The sequence below is a fragment of the Canis aureus genome, chromosome X (assembly GCF_053574225.1).
Source record: "Canis aureus isolate CA01 chromosome X, VMU_Caureus_v.1.0, whole genome shotgun sequence".
Classification (NCBI taxonomy): domain Eukaryota; kingdom Metazoa; phylum Chordata; class Mammalia; order Carnivora; family Canidae; genus Canis; species Canis aureus.
Genome location: NC_135649.1, coordinates 92,361,680 through 92,382,592, shown reverse-complemented (window position 1 = coordinate 92,382,592; position 20,913 = coordinate 92,361,680). Strand labels below are relative to the sequence as shown.

General features: G+C 37.6%; 1 protein-coding gene across 4 annotated transcripts in view; it reads left to right on the top strand.

Annotated features, from left to right (window-relative positions):
* Positions 1-20,913, top strand: part of PRRG1 (proline rich and Gla domain 1) — a 273,316-nt gene that overhangs the window by 189,406 nt on the left and 62,997 nt on the right. The window lies entirely within an intron of this gene.

Sequence of the window (20,913 nt, the reverse complement as noted above, 5' to 3'; positions counted from 1 at the left end):
TGTTAGAAAGTTTTTGTCTGAAGCAGGGCAGTTCAGAGAAAGACCAACAGACCACATACTGCTCATTGGCAAGGGTCTTGTTTTTTCCCCTCCTTTCTTCTGCTCTTTTCTGAACATATCCCAGTACAGGGAGAGAAGGCTCAAACTTGTTATATATAGACCTACCCTAATCCCAGCTTCTTTACAACTCTTAGTACAGTTACCCATGTGCTTACAATGGTTTCTAAGCCTTGTTGATAATGACATAAACAAACAAACAAAAAAAAGTGATTCTGTTGTGCAGCCAATGACACTATTAAAAAAATTAGTCTGTGAGGTTGAATTATTAGATGGTTTTGATTTCCCCTAAAATGTTAAAGCCTGGCATTAAGAACCATTGGATGAATTTCTTTGTTTTTTTTTTCTTTCTCATAAAGCTATTTATGGGCAGTAGACAATAGACAAATTCAAGGTCATTTTGTTGTTAATATTAACCAGCCACTAGTGACTTCATAAATAATCCTAATCAAAATAGACAGTAAAGGGATCCCTGGGTGCCGCAGCGGTTTGGCGCCTGCCTTTGGCCCAGGGCACGATCCTGGAGACCCGGGATCGAATCCCACGTCGGGCTCCCGGTGCATGGAGCCTGCTTCTCCCTCTGCCTGTGTCTCTGCGCCTCTCTCTCTCTCTGACTATCATAAATAAATAAAAATTTAAAAAGAAAATTAAAAAAAAAATAGACAGTAAAACCAGATGCATAAAGGACCTCAGAAGGGGACTTAGTGTAGTATAGTGGACATAGTCAGAGGCCTGAATTCAAATTCTACTTCTACAACCTTGATCAAATCCTAGAGTTCCCCTACATTTGCTTGTCCATCTCTCAAGTGCACTTGTCTCTGCACTTGTAGCCTCGGGGAATTATGGTTGGCATAATGTAATGATATATATAAAAGTATGTTGAGGACTCTAAAGTATGTAGAAGAGAGTAGTAGAATTTGCTCATTGCTGTCCTTATTGAAGAAGTTTATTCTCACTCATTCTTTTTTTTAAAAAAAAAAAAAGCTTTACTGATTTGAGAGAGAGAGACAGCATCCATGTACAAGCAGGACGAAGGGCAGAGGGAAAAGGAGAGAGAGAATCCTAAGTAGACCTGTACTGAGTCCAGAGCCTGATGTGGGGTTCAGTCTATGACCCTGAAATCAGACCTGAGCCAAGAGTCAGCTGCTTAGCTGATTGAGCCACCCTGGCGTCCCCATTGGTTCTTTTAACAGTTAAAATGAAGATATTTGATCAGATGTTTCTGTAGGCCACAGGGCTGGGACTAGGGTTGTGCAAGTGACAAAGAGTTGCCTCTTTATGTTTCATGCTCTAGGTACTTTGCTTGCTGCACCTTAGTATGGTCCCTGGTAGGCAGCACCAAGGATTATGGATCAATCATGGAAAATTTCTTCCTGAATCTTGTTGAGTCAAACTTTGCTTGTTTTTTCCAGTGATTTCCTTGGGGATTGATTAGCCCCAGGGATTCTGGTTCTTTCCCAACATCCACAAAATACACCAATCTCCTGATAGTTTAGAAATGTAAAAAAAAAAAAAAAAAAGTAAATTTGAAAACAACTGGTGAACGTTCTGGGACTAATCCATTCCAAGTCCTAACCAAAGCAACTGTAAACAGAAGTTTCCAGAGCAACACTCTGTGGCTTGGTCCTCACCTAAACTCAAGCTTCAGGTGGATTTGGAGAATGTTTGGATTGTTGGATTTCATCATGACCACACCTAGAAGCTGCATGGAGAGCAATACATTCCTTATTGTTTCCTCTCTTCCTTTTCAGAATGATCATCAGGTCATTAGCAAGGAGATCATTAGGAGCTTACTTTAAAAGGTGCTTCACCGTGCTCGCTTTGGCAGCACATATACTAAAAGGTGCTTCAGCAAGTCTTTGTTTAAATGGTCAATTTGGCCCAGGTCGTGATCCCAGGGTCCTGGGATAGAGTCCCGCATTGGGCTCCCCACAGGGAGCCTGCTTCTCCCTCTGTCTATGTCTCTGCCTCTCTCTCTGTGTGTCTCATGCATGAATAAATCTTAAAAAAAAAAAAAATGGTTAGGCAAATAATCGGAGTTCTTGTTACAGGATAGGGCATGGTAATGTTATCTGTGAGGATGGGCATATTTCCAATCCAGAGATGTGATAAGGAAATTACTCCAGGGATCCCTGGGTGGCGCAGCGGTTTGGCGCCTGCCTTTGGCCCAGGGCGCGATCCTGGAGACCCGGGATCAAATCCCACATCGGGCTCCCAGTGCATGGAGCCTGCTTCTCCCTCTGCCTGTGTCTCTGCCTCTCTCTCTCTTTCTCTCTGTGTGACTATCATAAATAAATAAAAATTAAAAAAAATAAAGGAAATTACTCCAAAAAATGCTACTTTACAAACACATGGAAGCTTATAATAGCATTTTGACTCTTTGTGTTGACCACTTTAAAAGCATCCTTAACATCCTGAATCTCAAAGACTCTATCTTTTACTCTCTCTGCTTTACTTAGCTTGCTTGATTTCACTTGCTAATTGCTATCACTGTTAGTAGGGAAAAAAAGATGTTACTATGCAGTAATTTTTTTCTCTTCTGGCATCGTACAATGAAGTTTTTACTGGATTTGGCAAAGATTCTCACAAACATAGCTCAATGTGTCATACAAAGGGACAGCAGAGGAAAATATCACAAAGACATGGCATTAGCCTCATTAATGAGGAGGCATGAAAACAAAACACAGCTGGAAAACCATGCAGTGTAAGTAAAAAGTTAAAATTAATATTGGTGTGAATTTCTTTTAGTATATTCTTTGATACTGGATGAAGAAATTATTTATTAATATGTATTAGATGAATCATTCTTTTATGTGACATGAAAAAATTATAAGCCAAGTCTTAAAAATGTTGGTGAGAGGATGAGAACACACTTGTGTATCTTTTTCACACTTGTGTATTTAATTTTTTATTAGACCACCATCAGTGTTCATTTTATGTATCATTGAAATCTCACTTACTACATATATTTGAGTTCTGAGCTACAGCTTTCTATTTAGGACTTTTAAGAATATATAATTATATGGGCACTGAGGAGGGCACTTGATGGGATGAGTACTGGGTGTTATTCTATATGTTGGCAAATTGAACACCAATAAAAAATCAATTTATATAAAAATATATAATTATTTTGATATCAACGATTATCTGTGGAATACTTCATAACTTAGACCTTTCTCATACATTATCTTATTTGAGTTATAAGAGAACCCTATGATGTAAATAGAGATATTATCTTCATTCTGTATATTATAAAACTGAGGGTCATGAGAGAATTTTTCTTTCTTTTTTTTTTTTTTTAAAGATTTATTTATTTATTTATGATAGACATAGAGAGAGAGAGGGGCAGAGACACAGGCAGAAGGAGAAGCAGGCTCCATGCTGGGAGCCCGACGTGGGACTCGATCCCAGGACTCCAGGATCACGCCCTGGGCCGAAGGCAGGTGCCAAACTGCTGAGCCACCCAGGGATCCCCTCATGAGAGAATTTCTTATCTAAACTCCATAGCCTATAAAATGGAGAACCATAATGCAAACCTAGGTTTCCTTATGTCCTATGCAGTTTTTTCCTTTCTTCCAACAGATCATGTTCTGATTTCCCAAGTCATTAGTAGTGTATAAAGTCAATTAAAAGCTTAGGAGCTATCTGTTGATTTGATAGGTATGGAAGAAAATACTTTCTAAGACTTACAATGATGTTCATATACTTCTTGCAACATGGGGGACTGGACAGTCCCCCATGGACAAAAGGAATTGGCTCACTGTTAATCACCATTTATGTTAACAGCTAAAACACATGTATCAGATATGGAATGCCTCAAATATGTCTTCTGAGCAGTGGGAGACACAACCCACAGTGCAGGGTACCTAAAGTAAGGGGTCTAAAACACCACTTACTGATTGATAGGTTTTTGTCTTTGTGGTTTTTCTTAACAGGAAGAATGGAATGCATTATTGAACACCAGTATAGTAGGAGACAACAGGGGAGATGCTATTAAAAAAAGGAACAGCATGTAGAAATAAAATCATGTATAAGATTTTAGTGGAGAATTAATATTTTTACACAGAAGAGAATGTTATTTTATAAATGTGTGTATATATATATATATATATATATATATAGGCTCACAAAATATTATAAACATAATACTAGAGTATTTATCACCTTCAGATGGAAATTACAACTTTATTCTATCTTTTCATCCCCCCACCCTCTGAGCAACTGGTATATTCATGACAAAATGACAAAAGTCTCAATACTCCACAAAGCAATTTCTTGGGATTTTTCTTGCTGAAGATTTTGGGAGTTACTGTTTTGTTACAATGTTTTTTTTTTTTTCTTTTAAGATTTATTTTAGAGAGAGAGTGAGTGAGAAGAGTGTGGGGTGGGGAGGGGCAGAGGGAGAAGGAAGAGAGAGAATCCAAGCAGACTTTCCCCTGAGCACAGACCCCAATGCAGGGCTCAATCTCGCAACCCGGAGATCATGACCCAAGCTGAAACCAAGAAAGAGTTGGTCACCCAACCAATTTAGCCACTCAGGTGCCCCTGTTTTGTTACAAAGTTTGAGTAGGATTTGATTTTTAGGTTGTACCTGTTTTCCACGTGAATTTTTTTATATCAGAACACACTGCATGTTCTAAGTGCTAGAGCAGCAATTCATGATATTTATTAGCCAAATATATAGTTATTGATTGCTAATTTCACTGTCTTTACCTTAAGAACAGAGCTCCTGGAGGAAATTTATTGTGTTGTCTCAATAATAGCTATCCACAAGATGCTCCTACACCTGTTTTACAAAATGGGAATAATATTTAGCCATGAATCTTCAAAAGGATTAATTTTGCAGGACGCCTGGGTGGTTCAGTGTTTGAGCGTCTGCCTTTGTCTTAGGGCATGATCCTGGGGTCCCAGGATCGAGTCCCACATCGGGCTCCTTGCATGGAGCCTGCTTCTCCCTCTGCCTATGTCTCTGCCTCTCTCTCTCTGTCTCTCATGAATAAATAAAATCTTTTTAAAAAATGATTAATTTTGCTTCATTGTATAGAAAACAATATTGGGAATAGATGAATGATGGCAAGTAGACAGGTCTTATTTGTGGAGAATAATTCAAATAATGTAGCTTAGCATATTTTGTTTCTCCTCTTCCAGTATTTAGTCTTTGGAAATATCTTTTACCTAGCCTAGAAGAAAACCTGGGTTTCTTAAGATCTGAATCTGAAAAGTGAGTTTCCATCTTCGTTTTGTAATACCTAATGAAATGTCCTTGATGTTCTGGTAGCCACGAAAATATTGTTGTGCTTTAAAAAAACAGCAACATTGTGCCAGCATAATTTCTTTGAGTCCCTGGATATACTTGGCTCCTTTATCCCGAGAAACACAAACATGTTCCCCCACTTATCAAGACTTAGTGGAAGGAACGATGGTTTAGAGCTACCACAGTAAATCTCTAAGCTCTTTGATTCACTGCTGAACTACTGCTCAGTTGAGGCCAATCCTAAACTTTAACTTTGAGCATACAGCTCTATATTTTCAAACAGGGAATGAACATTCAAACTGACAAGCCTTGTAAAGTGACTGTCTCTTAATGTAGTGTCTAATTTTATTAGACAGCTCCCTGGTTTATAGTTCAAGTAAAGGCACACATTTAAAGCCAATTAATTATTTCATTTTTTGGCCTGTATTAAATTTCAGAGTCTCTTTATTACAGTAGCATATTCATGCCTCTGCAGTTTAGATGTCACCAATTTATCGTAAACCTTCATCTTCATAATTTTATAACAGTAATACAAATCTGCTTGGGGTTGACAGCAGCCATTATTTTTTCCTGGCAAGTCTTTTCCACTAGGAAAATGAGGTAACTTTTTAAGGGTCAAGCTACTTTAAAAAAAAAAAAAAAAAAAAAAAAAAACCCTCATTATAGTGCTTGATGCTTTTTGTCTTTGATATAATCCTCTCTGCCTTTTTTTTTTAATTTTTTTTTTTTTTTAATTTATGATAGTCACAGAGAGAGAGAGAGAGAGAGGCAGAGACACAGGCAGAGGGAGAAGCAGGCTCCATGCACCGGGAGCCCGATGTGGGATTCGATCCCGGGTCTCCGGGATCGCGCCCTGGGCCAAAGGCAGGCACCAAACCGCTGCGCCACCCAGGGATCCCAATCCTCTCTGCCTTTTATCTATTTAACAAGAAAATAACCTTTGGTACATAAATTAGGTTTGCACCGTTGACATTTTTTTCATTTGAGGCAAAATTCCCATAACATAGAATTCACCATTTTAAAGTGTACAACTCAGTGACAGTACATTGACAATTTTATGCAACTATCTATTTCCAAAAATTTTCATCACCTCCAGAGGAGACCCCAGACTTACGAAGCAGTCGGTCTCCATTCCTCCCTCTCCCTTTCTCTATGGATTTACCTATTCTGGATATTTCATACCAAGGGACTAATACAGTATATGACCTTTTGTGTCTGGCTTTTTTCATTTTTTTAAGGCTTATCCATGTTGTACTAGTATTAGTACCTTATCCCTTTTATGGCTGAATAATATTCCACTGTATAAATATACCACATTTTGATGATCTGTTCATCAGTTAATGGACATTTGGGTCGTTTCCGCCCTTTGGTAAGTAATGCTGCTGTGAACATTTTTATACTAGTTTTTGTTTGAATATCTGTCTTCAGTTCTTTGAGATGTGTATCTAGGAGTGACAGTTAACGTTTTGGACTGAATAATTCTCTGTATGTGTGTGGGGGTGCTGTCCTGTGTGTTCTAAGATGTTTAGCAACATCATTGTCTTCTCCACACTAGATGCTAGTAGTTCCTTCCTTTCCAAGTTGTGACAACCAAAAACATATCCAAACATTGCTAATATGTTTCCTAGGGGCGCAAAATTGCCCTGGGGCTGAGAACCACTGATTTAAAATAAAGGAAAGTAAATCTTTAGAGACAATCCATAATTCACCTATTATGATGTTTTGCGTAGAAGTAATTTGAGTCTAAAGGAGAGCATGATATAATTCTGGAAACCAAGGTATAGCCCTGGTTCTTTTTTTTTTTTCTTTTTTAAAAAAATATTTATTCATGAGAGACAGAGAGAGGAGAAAGAGAGAGAGGCAGAGACATAGGCAGAGGGAGAAGCAGGCTCCATGTAGGGAGCCCGATGCGGGACTCTATCCCAGGACCCCGGGATCATGACATAAGCCAAAAGCAGACACTCAACCACTGAGCCACCCAGGTGCCCTGAAAAGTCATTTCTGAAGTCCATGTGCTAATTAACAAAGGCACAGATTTGTCAGAGAGACTCCATTTCTTTTCTTTCTTTTTTTTTTTTTTTAAGATTTATTTATTTATTTATTTATTTATTTATTTATTTATTTATTTATTTATTTATGATAGACATAGAGAGAGAGAGAGAGGCAGAGACATAGGAGGAGGGAGAAGCAGGCTCCATGTCGGGAGCCCGACGTGGGACTCGATCCCGGGACTCCAGGATCATGCCCTTGGCCAAAGGCAAGCGCTAAACCCCTGAGCCACCCAGGGATCCCCGAGACTCCATTTCTTAAACCTGTTATGCTCTGCTCTTGGTGGCAGGAAAAAAAGGTAGCCAAGTGCTCTCTTTGAATACTATCTGAATAGCCACCTCTGGAATGTAGCTTTTTTATTAACTGTAGAACATGTTCTATTAGGACAATTATCTACTCCTAGAGTCTAGATTACAGCTAACTATCACATAGGTAATATCACACTATCTATGTTGACAAGTCATAAAGCATTCACTATAACATAGAGTTAGGTATTTTTTTTTTGAGTTAGGTATTTAAAACCATATTTCATATATTTTTTTAAATTTTTATTTATTTATGATAGTCACAGAGAGAGAGGCGCGCAGAGACACAGGCAGAGGGAGAAGCAGGCTCCACGCACCGGGAGCCTGACGTGGGATTCGATCCCGGGTCTCCAGGATCGCGCCCTGGGCCAGAGGCAGGCGCCAAACCGCTGCGCCACCCAAGGATCCCCATATTTCATATTTGCTGAGTTCTGCAACTCAGCATCAACTGGCTATTTTTTTTCCCCATCAAATGGCCATTATCAGTTATAGTTATTTCCATATTCTTCCATATGGGACAGAACTATAATCAGTGTAGATAGGGTCCATAAACTAAAATGAAACTGTTATGGTTCTAAGAATTATAAACACTAAGACACATGATACTCTCGCTGATATGATCGAGGCACTAATGACAGGAGAAATACTGTTTTGGAATTCTTTTGTTTTGATGATTCTACCTGATTGTGTGCTTAATTTTGTATATGTTAGACCATTTGCTAATTCTGTATTTCCTGTGGGTAAGGTGTACCCCCCTCATCCATAAATACCATGTATTAGAGTGTCATATCTTTAAATCAAGTCTTATGCTCACTAGTAACTTGATTGCTGCCACCTACCATTTCATGAAAGAGTCTTTAATAAGAAGGAGCTATAAATTGTAAAATTTCCTTCAAAGCAAATTTGGCTGCCTTTTTTTTTTTTTTTTTGAGACCATCTATTAGACCTCCATTATCTATTAGATATCTTTTTCTTTGTATCTCATTATTTCTTATTAGGCATAAAATCATTGGACAAGGGACATCTGAATATATGTTATTAAATTTGGCTTTAAAGAAAACCATATTGAGTTAGTAAGACTCACTCTGATAGACCCATGTTTGTTTTGTTTTTAAAGAATATTGACTTTCTAGACCTTCATTATCTCTGTTGTTTTCTCAGAAATCCGTTTCTGGCATTTGTTCCACACTTATTCCTGGAAACCTGTTATCATCTGGCATTTTGTCACATACCTCTAGAAGCACAAAGATTTTTTAAGTGTTAGGTAATGATCATAACCACCACATTGTCCTTAAGCAGCAGCTCAAGGATAGTAAAGATATTAATAATAATTTCTTCTCTCAAACCCTGAGACTACCCACTCTCACTAGTTTAGTCCTGTAATTTCAAATTAATTTTTTAAATATAGGAGTTCTCAAATGGGCTTCAGCTCCCTAATTCCCATGAAAACATATATATACTACATGCCATTCTAGCTAAGTTGTACATTTGTGACATCTTGGTTGGGTACATGAATACCACTATACAACAAATTCTGAATTATAAAACCTACCCCCTATGAAAAAATTAACCTTTAAGTTCTACATACAGGTTACAGTGGTGAAATACAATTGGGAAATACTTTATTTTTTTCCCACCTTATCAAGAAATAGGAAGATTGTCCAAATGGCATCTTTTTAGTTTGCACAATTTTTTTGTTTTTTTTAAATATTTATTTATTTATTCACGAGTGATATGAGAGAGAGAGGCAGAGACATAGGCAGACGAAGAAGCAGACTCTTCCCAGGAGCCCGTGTCCCGCATCCCGGGATCACTACCCGAGCGGAAGGCAGCCACCCAACCGCTTTTCCCGCTTTTGGACTTCCTGATCAGTGAGAGCCTGCTTCGCCGTCTCCCTCTGCCTGCCACTCCCCATGCTTGTGCTCTCACTTTCTTGCTGTAAAATAAATAAAATCTTTAAAAAAAAAACTTTTTAAAAAGTATATTTATAGAAACAGTTCTAAAACAGATATCATCTACTTCCTTCCTAAACAATATCCTGAACATCATATGGTCCTTTCTTTGTGACAGGTTCATCATTATAAACATAATCACTGATGCCTACAGCTTTGGGAGTTGTTAGTAGGGGGAAGGGGGAACTTAAAGCGTATTCCAGATAACCCTCAAAGGGCCTTCTGTCTCTCTTCCTTTGCCTTCAGATTAATCAGCTTTCACTTCTTGTTTTCTCAGTATGTTGATGTAATTCAGCCCACCCCTGCCCCTTCTACTTTTCAGTTGTAATGTGCAGTGAGGCATTCAAGTTTCATAGCCAGGCTCGTGGATGAGGGGTGCATGAGTTGATCCTTGATGTGTCTAAGGGAGCTGGGGCTTCCTGTAGGTAAAGCGTAAGATAAATTGTAATTCAAGACCCTGGTCATCTCTTGTTTCTAAGTTTATGAGATTTGAGTATTTTCTGCATAAATGATATGTTGCTATTAATATCCGTAATGATCAGTTAAAATATTGAATAGCTACCTGAACTATCAGATAACCTAAAAATGAATAGAAAATAATTATTCAGTATCTTTGCATAATTAATCCAGCAATTATGCAAAGAATAGTGAATCAGTATTCAGTATTCTTGTACCTACTCTTGATTCTCTTTATATATATATATATATCTCTGTATATATATATACACACACACATATATATATATATATCGTGTATAATTTTCATTTCTTATTCTAGCCTTCCTAAGATCTTTTTTTGTGGTCTATTGTTAAAATTCTAATGATAATAGGCTGTCAGAATACAGAATATTTGATCAAGCTTTAAGTTAATAACAGTAAGCATATAAGTTATCGGATGCTTCCTTATGATTTTGTTACAAATATCAGATCCTTATAAGGACCAGAAATAGACCTTAATTTACATTTTATTTATTTTTTTAAAAAAGATTTTATTTATTTATTCATGAGAGAGAGAGAGAGGCAGAGACACAGGCAGAAGGAGAAGCAGGCTCCATGCAGGGAGCCTGACGTGGGACTCGATCCCGTGTCTCCAGGATCACACCCTGGGCTGAAGGTGGTGCTAAACCACTGAGCCACCTGGGCTGCCCCTTAATTTACAGTTTAAAGAATTTCTGAAATCTTAAAATCTCTTATCTCCCAAATATTTATTAATCATCAAAGTATATTGTGGCTGCTCCCCAGCATTAGATAATTAAAAGAACCTATGAAATTCTCATAAGGCTTTAATAGTGGCTAAAGGTATGGTGCAGCAGGACAAAAATGGCTAAGGCAATTTTTAGTTGCACAGGACACACTTTGTCTTCTAATTATGACCCACCGAGATATGTCTAAGATAACCTTGTTTCCAGGGGAGCCAAGGCACAAGTTCACTGAGAATCTTTGATATTCTACTGGTCATATAGCTGAAAATAGACTGCATAATCAATTAAGTCAGACGCAAACCATCAATCTATACATTTTCAATAAACAATCTAAACTAGTACAGAGTGCCTCCAGGGGAGTTTCAGATTTAATACAGCACCTTATAAAGCTAGTATATTTCATCCTAAACTTCAGCAAGGAGACCAAACTCCCAGGCATCCCTAGAATTGAACACACAGACTCACTGCAAGTTAACCTGATCCTTATTCGTTCTGTATTTTCTGAGGATATTTTTATTATCAGTTTGGCAGATCTCGTTTTTCCTTTTATGTAATAACTGCCATCATGATGATGACAAGTCACACTACTATTTATTGAGTATTCATTCTTTGCCAAGCCCTGAGTAAAGTACATAATGTATATTAACTCATTTAAAACTATGAGATTGGTGCTATTATTCCAGTCTTATAGATGGAAGAAAGCAAGCTTAGGGTTTTTGCTTTTCTCACATAGATGTTTGCTCTAACAACTTTTTCTTACTTTCTAAATGTGGAACTGATGTGCACCACTGACCTTGGGATACCAGTGAGATCACATTTGTTTCTCAAACAACCACAGTCCCTGGTAATACAAGAATGTCTTTCTTCCTTCCCTGACCAACCCTGTTCCCATGGGTAATTCAAGAACTGTAGGAATGCATATTAGGTCTAGAAGAGTAGGTCTTGACTCTTGCACTGAAGAAAAGATAACAGAATGCTGGATTAATTATGCAAAGTTCCCATTATGTTACTCTTGATATTCTTGCTACTGTTCCTAGTACATAGTCTTATATCAAAACCAGGGCACCTAAAGCGGGCATTTTGGTACCCAGAACAGTTCCAAGTACACTAAAGAAATCACTACCGTAATTAAATAAGTTGCCTAGCTGGGCTGGTAATAATTTCCATCAGTTCTGGGAAAAGAAAAGGGCACCTTTCTATTTAGCATTTCCCTTACCTCTGCCCACTGCATAATACAGTAGGCCTGATTTCCCAGTGTTTCAACTACTTAATGACCTTGTTGTTTCAGTTTTTATACTCCTGGTCTCTTCTACAGGCAAGCTTATAGAACCAGAGTGGCTAATTAAGGAAGAGCTAACTTAGTATAATCTACACCTGAGTGATGTGACTAGGAGAACTACATAGTATTCTTTTCTTGCTACCTATAACTCTTATGAGGGCTACAGTAACCCATATGACAGGTTTCTGTAACTTTGAACCTTCAAAAGGATCTTGATTTCCTTCCTCAGAGAAGGAACTTCCCAGCCCATTTAAGCTTGAAGTGCCAAATAGATTTGGGAGAGCAGTGGCAAGATTCCATCTCTCTGCAGAACCTGTGGGCAGGCGTCTCCTACTTTCTGAGTTTATGGTACTCTTAAGTGTCCCCGTGATTTTTTTCATAGCAGCCATAGGCCAAAAGAAGTACCTAATAATTCTATTTATTAAGTAATTAGGTCCAAATAACTTAATAAGTATTTATATCCTGATAGCTTAGTAGCCATTTGAAAATATAATATACTTAAATTGAAAGAAAGAAATATTTTTATTTCAATCTTAAATAGCTGTGCATAGGATATAGGTGCCTGTTGGGCACTACACAACTTCTCAAACCTTGAAATCAGATTGGATACTGCCACCTCCATTTCTTGTTCCATATTGATTTTTCACACAGCATAATTTTTAAATCACAGCTGAAAATTCAGCTTCACAAAGGAAATGAGTATAGAAATGTGTAGTAATAAAACTATTAACTACTTTAAGTTGGTAATTTGTGTGGTCAACAGATGTTGAATATCCATGCATTTCCTTCAGAAATATAAAATATTGGCACATTCTCCATGAATTTGCTGCAGCACCCAGGGGCCCTCGGTACACACTTTGGATACCAATGTGCTAGTGCCTTGCCAAGCCAAAAAGTACCTGGCTATGCCCTCTTCCCAAAAACAGTATGTGTCTAACTACTCCACTTCTATATAACTATTAGGGGAAATTAGATGGTTCTTTCAGAACAAAAAATGTTACTCCAAAAGGGAGCACAGATAGAAGTTTTCTACACATTTCAAAAGATAGTTTCTCTTGCTAGAAAGGATATTTAAGTGCTGTCTTATTAGAAACTTTGCTGTGAATGTATTTATTTCACAATTATATATTGTGTTTGTGGTGCTATTTCATAATTCAAGGCACAGTCCATGGTTTCCCAGCTTCTAGTCAGTTAGTCTTCAAGTTCCTCCCATTCTGCCTTTTTATTGATTCCACACTTACTGAATCCTATTCTTACCAAGTTCTTTACCAAGACAGACTGGATCAAAATAATAATAATAATATATGGACCTCTTTAGGTAGGCATACCAAAAATTATAATACAGTTTAATTAATTGCTGTAATTGAGGAATGCTGAAATACTGGAAGTCTATAGCACCTCTGTCTAATGAAGTGGGTAGTAGAATGTGGGGGATGTTTTTAGAGGCTGTCACATCCAGATGGAATAGGAGTTCACTAGGCAGAGGAAATATTAGGTACAGAATTAGAGCGGCATCAAAGAAATGGTGAACAGTAAGATTTGGTTTGAGGGATAAGGTGCATGGTGGGTGTAGTGGCCAAAGAAATCACCCAATAGCCATATCTTTCCCCTTCTTTCCAATCCTCTTGCCACCATTCAAATGTATGACCTCATTCTTTCTTTTCTTTTTAAGATTTTATTTATTTATTCATGAGAGAGAGACAGACAGAGACAGAGGAAGAAGCAGGCTCCATGCAGGGACTCCATCCCGGGTTGACAGGATCATGCCCCAGGCTGAAGGTGGTGCTAAACCACTAAGCCGGGCTGCCCATTATTTCTTAATCTGGTTTCTTGCAAGTGGCTTTTTTACCTGGCCCTTATCGCTCCGTTTTCTCTTCAGCCTACACACAATTCTGTTGTATTTATACATTTTTCTAGGTAATGAAGTAGTGGTCCAAAATCTTGAATGTTACCAAATAGTTTGAATATTTTAACAGTAAGTGCCTCCATGGCATGGCTATTGGTCCCCATTTCCAGTTTCATTTTCCACTCCTCCTATTTTGAATCTTATACTCTGACCCTATTGACCAAGCTCACTGTACCTTATTTATGTCCCTTGCTTTACTCAATTTGAAGCCCTCACTCAATGTTTTGTTTTTCTAAGATGTCTTTCCTCACCATCTTTGCCTGTCCAGCTCCTAACAATCCTTAAAAGGCCAACCCAAAAATTTTCAGAGGTTCTCCGCCAGGTTACTTTCCTACCCCCAAATATATCTACCCAGTAGAGTTATGCCTGCCTTCTGACCTCAAAGAGCATCTGCCATGGACATTTTTGCATTAGACTTCTTGTCATGATCTCCTTGTACATTGTCTGTATTCAGTAAGTAGGTCTTAAGAAAAAGAATTGTGTTTACTTAAAAGAAAAATGTAAATATTGGCAACATTAAATAGTGGCTCCTTCAGTGAAATCAGACACATGTGAGAGAACTGATTAGATAATTGGAGTAGACATTTTTCGAAGGTGATCCTTAATTTGCAGGCCTTATTGTCTGCTGTTTTTCAGCAAATTTTTGTACATGATTACACTTTAAAGATTTTTGGCATTGAAACATCAATTTTAGTATCCTACGATACATTAAGAAGTATATTCTACAACTACATATTTTGCTTAAGGCTGTAATTTAGTTACTTGAGCCATTCTCATTTACTTTTATTCTTTTATTTGAAGAGAAGGCATAGGTGAGAGCTATTTATATTGAAGTTATGAAAAAGTAGTTCACATTTTTAAATAAATATATAGTAGTCATGTATGTATCAGTCTTAGATTTTAAATATTTCCTTAATAAGGATGTTTTCTTTCTTTTTTTCTTTTAAAGATCTTATTTATTTATTCATGAGAGACACAGAGAAAGAGAGACAGAGATATAGGCAGGAGAAGCAGGCTCCATGCAGGGAGCCCGATGTGGGACTCAATCCCAGGACTCCGGGATCACACCCTGAGCCGAAGGCAGATGTTCAACCTCTGAGCCACCCGGGTGTCCCAGTAAGGATGTTTTCTAACTGTATCTAAAGAAAACAGTTTAGGTTTTCCTTTATTTCATCTAACGAGAAAAGTACATGTTTGAATAACACCTCAGTGTTGTATTCTACAAATAAATTTATGTTCTGTATATTTGTCATATCATTTACTCTCTGATGCAGGCATACAAATGATTCCAGATAGCTGTGGACTGACTCACCCTTGGATGAGAAGGAGGCAGAGGAAAATGATCAACTCTAGTTATAAACATCAGTGCCTTACTTCTTGAAGTCCAAATATAAGACCTTGCATCATGGGAAATACCCAGTGTTTTAGGAAAAGATAGTCTGATCTTATCCTATAGGTCTAGGCTGCTACCTTCCCCTTTATTTTATTTTCACATTGAAAAACTCCTAAGTCTGGTATCATCCATTAGATTTCCAAATTGCTTTGATGAGGACCTGCCACAACTTCCTATTCCCTAATATATGACAGACATAACTATCTATATCTTTCCTGCTGGTCAGATTCTTACTCTGGGTGGTATCTTCTTTCACTTTTTAAAATTAGTTAGTTATTTGTTAGTTTGTTTATAACATAAATTCAAGTTAGTTAACATATAGTGTAGTATTGGTTCCATGAGTAGGATTTAGTGATTCATCAACTACATATAACACCCAGTGCTCATCCCAACAAATGCTCTCCTCAATGCCCATCACCCAGTTACCCTATCCCCCAACCCTTTTCCCTCCAGCATCCCTCAGTTTGTTCTTTGTAGTTAAGAGTCTCTTATGGTTTGCCACCCTCTCTTTTTATCTTAATTTCATTTTCCTTCTTTTCCATTATGTTCATCTATTTTCTTTCTTAAATTCCGCATATGAGTGAAATCATATGGTATTTGTCTTTCTCTGACTTATTTCATTTAGCATAATACCCTATAGTTCCATCCACATCATTGTAAATAGCAAGATTTCACTCTTGGATGGCTGAGTAATATTCCAATATCAATACACACACACATACCCCACCTCTTCTTTATCCATTCATCTGTTGATGGATTATCTGGGCTCTTTCATAGTTTGGCTATTGTGGGCATTGCAACTATAAACATTGGAGTTTATGTGCCCCTTTGAATCACTATGTTTGTATCCTTTGGATAAATACTGAGCTGTGCTATTGCAGGATCATAGGGTAGCTCTATACTTAAATTTTTGAGGAACTTCTACCATTTTCCAGAGCAGTTGTACCAGTTTGCATTCCCACCAACAGTGTAAGAGGGTTCCCTTTCTCCACATTCTCACCAGCATCTGTCCTTTCCTGAGTTGTTCATTTTAGGCATTCTGACTGGTGTGAGGTGGTATGTCATTGTGGTTTTGATTTGTGTTTTCCTGATGCCAAGTGATGTTGAACATTTTTTCATGTGACTGTTGGCCATTTGTATGGTTTTGTTGGAGAAATGTCTGTTCATGTCTTCTATTTCTTGACTGGATTTGTTGTTTTTTTGGGTGTTGAGTTTGATAAGCTCTCTCTAGATTTTGGATACTAGCACTTTATTTCATAAGACATTGCAAATATCTTCTCCCATCCTGTAGGTTGTCTTTTAGTTTTGTCAACTGCTTCCTTTGCTGTACAAAAGCTTTTTATCTTGATGAAGTCCTAATAGTTCATTTTTGCTTTTGTTTCCCTTCCTTTGAAGACTTGTCTAGCAAGAAGTTGCTGCAGCAGAGGTTAGAGAGGTTGCTGCCTGTGTTCTCCTCTAAGATTTTGATGGTTTCCTGTCATACATTTAGGTCTTTCATCCATTTTGAATTTATCTTTGTGTATGGTGTTAGAAATCAGTCTAGTTTCATTCTTCTGCATGTGGCTATCCAGTTTCTCTAACGCCATTTGTTGAAGAAACTGTCTTTTTTTCTGTTGAATATTCTTTTCTGCTTTGTGAAAGATTAGTTGACCATAGAGTTGAGGGTCCATTTCTGGGTTCTCTATTCTGTTGCATTGATTTATATGTCTGTTTTTGTGCCAGTACCATGTTCTTTTGATGATTACAGCCTTGTAATATAGCTTGAAGTCCAGGATTGTGATGCCTCCTGCTTTGCTTTTCAACATTCCTTTGGCTATTCAGGGTCTTTTCTGGTTCCATACAAATTTTAGGATTATTTGTTCTAGCTTTGTGAGAAATGCTGGTCTTATTTTTATAGGGATTGAGTTAAACGTGTAGATTGCTTTGGATAGTATAGACATTTTTTTAAACGATTTTATTTATTTATTCATGAGAGACAGAGAGAGAGAGAGGCAGAGACATAGGCAGAGGGAGAAGCAAGCTCCACGCAGGAAGCCCGATGTGGGACTCATCCCAGGACTCCAAGATCACGCCCTGAGCCAAAGGCAGACGCCCAACCGCTGAGCCACCCAGGCATCCCAAGGTAGTATAGACAGTTATAACAATATTTATTCTTCCAATCCAGGAGCATGGAATATTTTTCCATTTCTTGTGTCTTCTTCAATTTCTTTAGTAAATATTCCATAGTTTTCATCCTTTTTACCTTTTTTACCTTTTTGGTTAGGTTTACTCCTAGGTCTCTTTGATTTCTCTTTCTGCTGCTTCCCTATTGGTGAATAGAAATGCAAAAGATTTCTGTACGTTGATGTTATATCCTGTGACATTGCTGAATTCATGCATCAGTTCTAGTAATTTTTTGGAAGAGTCTTCGGGGTTTTCTACATAGAATATTGTATCTTTTGTGAAGAGTGAAATTTTGACTCTTCCTTGCCATTTTGGATGCCTTTTATTTCTTTTTGTTGTCTAATCATTAAGGTTAGGACTTCTCTTACTATGTTGAACAACAGTGGTGAAAATGTACATTCTTGTTGTGTTCCTGATCGTAGGAGAAAAGCTCTCAGTTTTTCCCCACTGAAGATATTTAGTTGTGGGTCTTTCATATATGGCCTTTATGATGTTGAGGTATGTCCCTCCTATCTCTACTTTCTTGAGGGCTTTTATCAAGAAAGGATGCTGTATTTTGTCAAATGCTTTTTCTGCATCTATTGAGAGGATCATATGGTTCTTACCCTTTCTTTTATTAATGTGGTATATCATGTTGATTGATTTGCAAATGTTGAACCGCCCTTGCAGCCCAGGAGTAAATCTCACTTGATCATGGTGAATAATCTTTTTAATGTACTGTTGGATTTGATTAGCTAAGTATCTTGTTAAGAATTTTTGTATCCATGTTTATCAGGGATTTTGGTCTATAATTCTCCTTTTTAGTAGGGTCTTTGTCTGGTTTTGGATTCATAGTAATGCTGGCCTCATAGAATGAGTTTGGAAGTTTTCCTTCCATTTCTGTTTTTTGGAACAGCTTCAGAAGAATGAGTATTAATTCTTCTTTAAATGTTTGGTAGAATTCCCCTGGGAAGCCACCCAGCCCTGGACTCTTGTTTGTTGGGAGGTTTTAAATTACTGATTCAATTTCCTTGCTAGTTATGGGTCTGTTCAGATTTTCTATTTCTTCCTGTTTCAGTTTTGATAGTTTATATATTTCTAGGAATTTACCCATTTCTTCCAGCCTGCCCCATTTGTTGGCATATAATTGCTCATAATAATCTCTTACACTTGTTTGCATTTCTTTGGTGTTGGTTTTGATCTCTTCTCTTTCATGATTTTATTCTCTCTCTCTCCATTTTGATAAGTCTGGCTAGGAGTTCATCAATTTTATTAGTTTGAAGAACCAGCTCTTAGTTTCATTAATCTGTTCTGGTTTTTTTTTTTTTCCCTGTATCACTGATTTTTTTTCTCTGATCTGTATTATTTCCCTTTTCCTGCCGGTTTTGGGCTTTATTTGCTGTTCTTTTTCCATCTTTAGGTGAAAGGTTGTGTATTTGAGACTCTTTTTGCTTGCCGAGGTAGGCTTAGATTGCTTGCTATATACTTCCTCTTATACTATACCTATTACCTTTGCTGCATCCTAAAGGTTTTGGATTATCATGTTTTTATTTTCATTTGCTTCCATGTATTTATTTATTCTTTAATTTCCTGCTTAACCCATTCATTTTTTTAGTAGAATGTACTTTAACCTCCAGGTATTTGTGGTCTTTCCACATTTTTTCTTCTGTTTGACTTCAGGTTTCATAGCATTGTGGTCTGAAAATATGTCTGGTATGATCTCAGTCTTTTTGTACTGGTTGAGGCCTGATTTGTGACCCAGTATGTGATCTGTTCTGGAGAATGTTCCATGTGTACTCAAAAAGAATGTGTATTCTGCTGCTTTAGGATCAAATGCTCTGCATATATCTGTGAAATCCATCGGGTTCAGTGTGTCATTCAAAGACCTTGTTTCCTTGTTGATCTGCTGTTTAGATGATCTGCACTTTGCTTTGAGTAACGTGTTAAAGTCCCCTACTATTATTATTATCAATGAGTTTCTTTACTTTTGTTATTAACTGATTTATATATTTGGCTGCTCCCAAGTTGGGGGCATAAATACTTATAATTGTTAGATCTTCTTGTTGGATAGACCTCTTTATTATGATATAGTCCCCTCCTTCATTACTTATTACAGTCTTTGGTTTAAAATCTAGTTTGTCGGGACGCCTGGGTGGCTCAGTGGTTGAGCATCTGCCTTTGGCTCGGGGTGTGATCTTGGGATCCGGGATCGAGTCCCACATTGGGTTCCTTGTGTGGAGCCTGCTTCTTCCTCTGCCTGTGTCTCTGCCTCTCTCTCTGTCTCTCGTGAATAAATAATTTTTTTTTAAAAAAGTGGTGTATCCATACAATGGAATTTTAAAAAATCTAGTTTGTCTGATAAAAGGATGGCTAGCTACTCCAGCTTCCTTTTGATGTCCATTAGCATGATAGATGGTTCTCCACCCCCTTACTTTCAATCTAGAGGTGTCTTTGGTTCTAAAATGAATCTCTTGTAAGCAGTGTATCTATGGGTCTTGTTTTTTGTTGTTGTTGTTGTTTTTATTCATTCTCATGTCCTATGTCTCTTGACTGGAAGATTGAAATCCCTCTACATCCAGAATAATTATTGATAAATACGAATTTAATGCCACTGTATTACCTGCAAAGCCACTGTTTCTATTGATAGTTCCTTTCTAGTCTTTGTTTCTTTTGGTCTCTCTGTCCCACTCAAAATGTCCCCTTTAAATGTTTCTTGCAGAGCTGGTTTAGTGTTCACAAACTCCTTCGGTTTTTGCTTGTTTTGGAAACGCTTTCTCTCCTTTTTTTTTTTTTTTTTTTTTTTTAAAGATTTTATTTATTCATGAGAGACACAGGGAGACTGAGACATAGGCAGAGGGAGAAGCAGGCTCCCTGCAGGGGAGCTGGGAGCCTGATGTGGGACTTGATCCCAGGACCCAGGACCCAACCGCTGAGCCACTCAGGCGTCCCTTTCTCTCCTTTTCTGAATGACAGCCTTGTTGGCTCTAGTATTCTTGGCTGCGTGTTTTCCCCATTCAGCCTATTATATATATCACACTACTGTTTTTTGGCCTGCCAAGTTTCTGGTCTGCTATTAACTTTGTGTGTCTACCCCTGTATGTTAAGGACCTTTTGTCCCTAGCTGCTTTTGGAATTCTCTCTTTAATTTTGTTTATTTTTCAAGTTTCACTATGATATGTCTTGGTGTTGACCTATTTTTATTGATTTTGAGAGGAGTTCTCTGTGCCTTTTGGACTTGAGTGCCTGTTTCCTTCTCCTGTTTAGGGAAGTTCTCAGCTATAATTTGTTCAAATAAACCTTCTGCCCCCTTCTCCTCTTCTTTTTCTGGAACTTTTATGATATGGATATTGTTGTGATTTGTAGAATCATTGAGT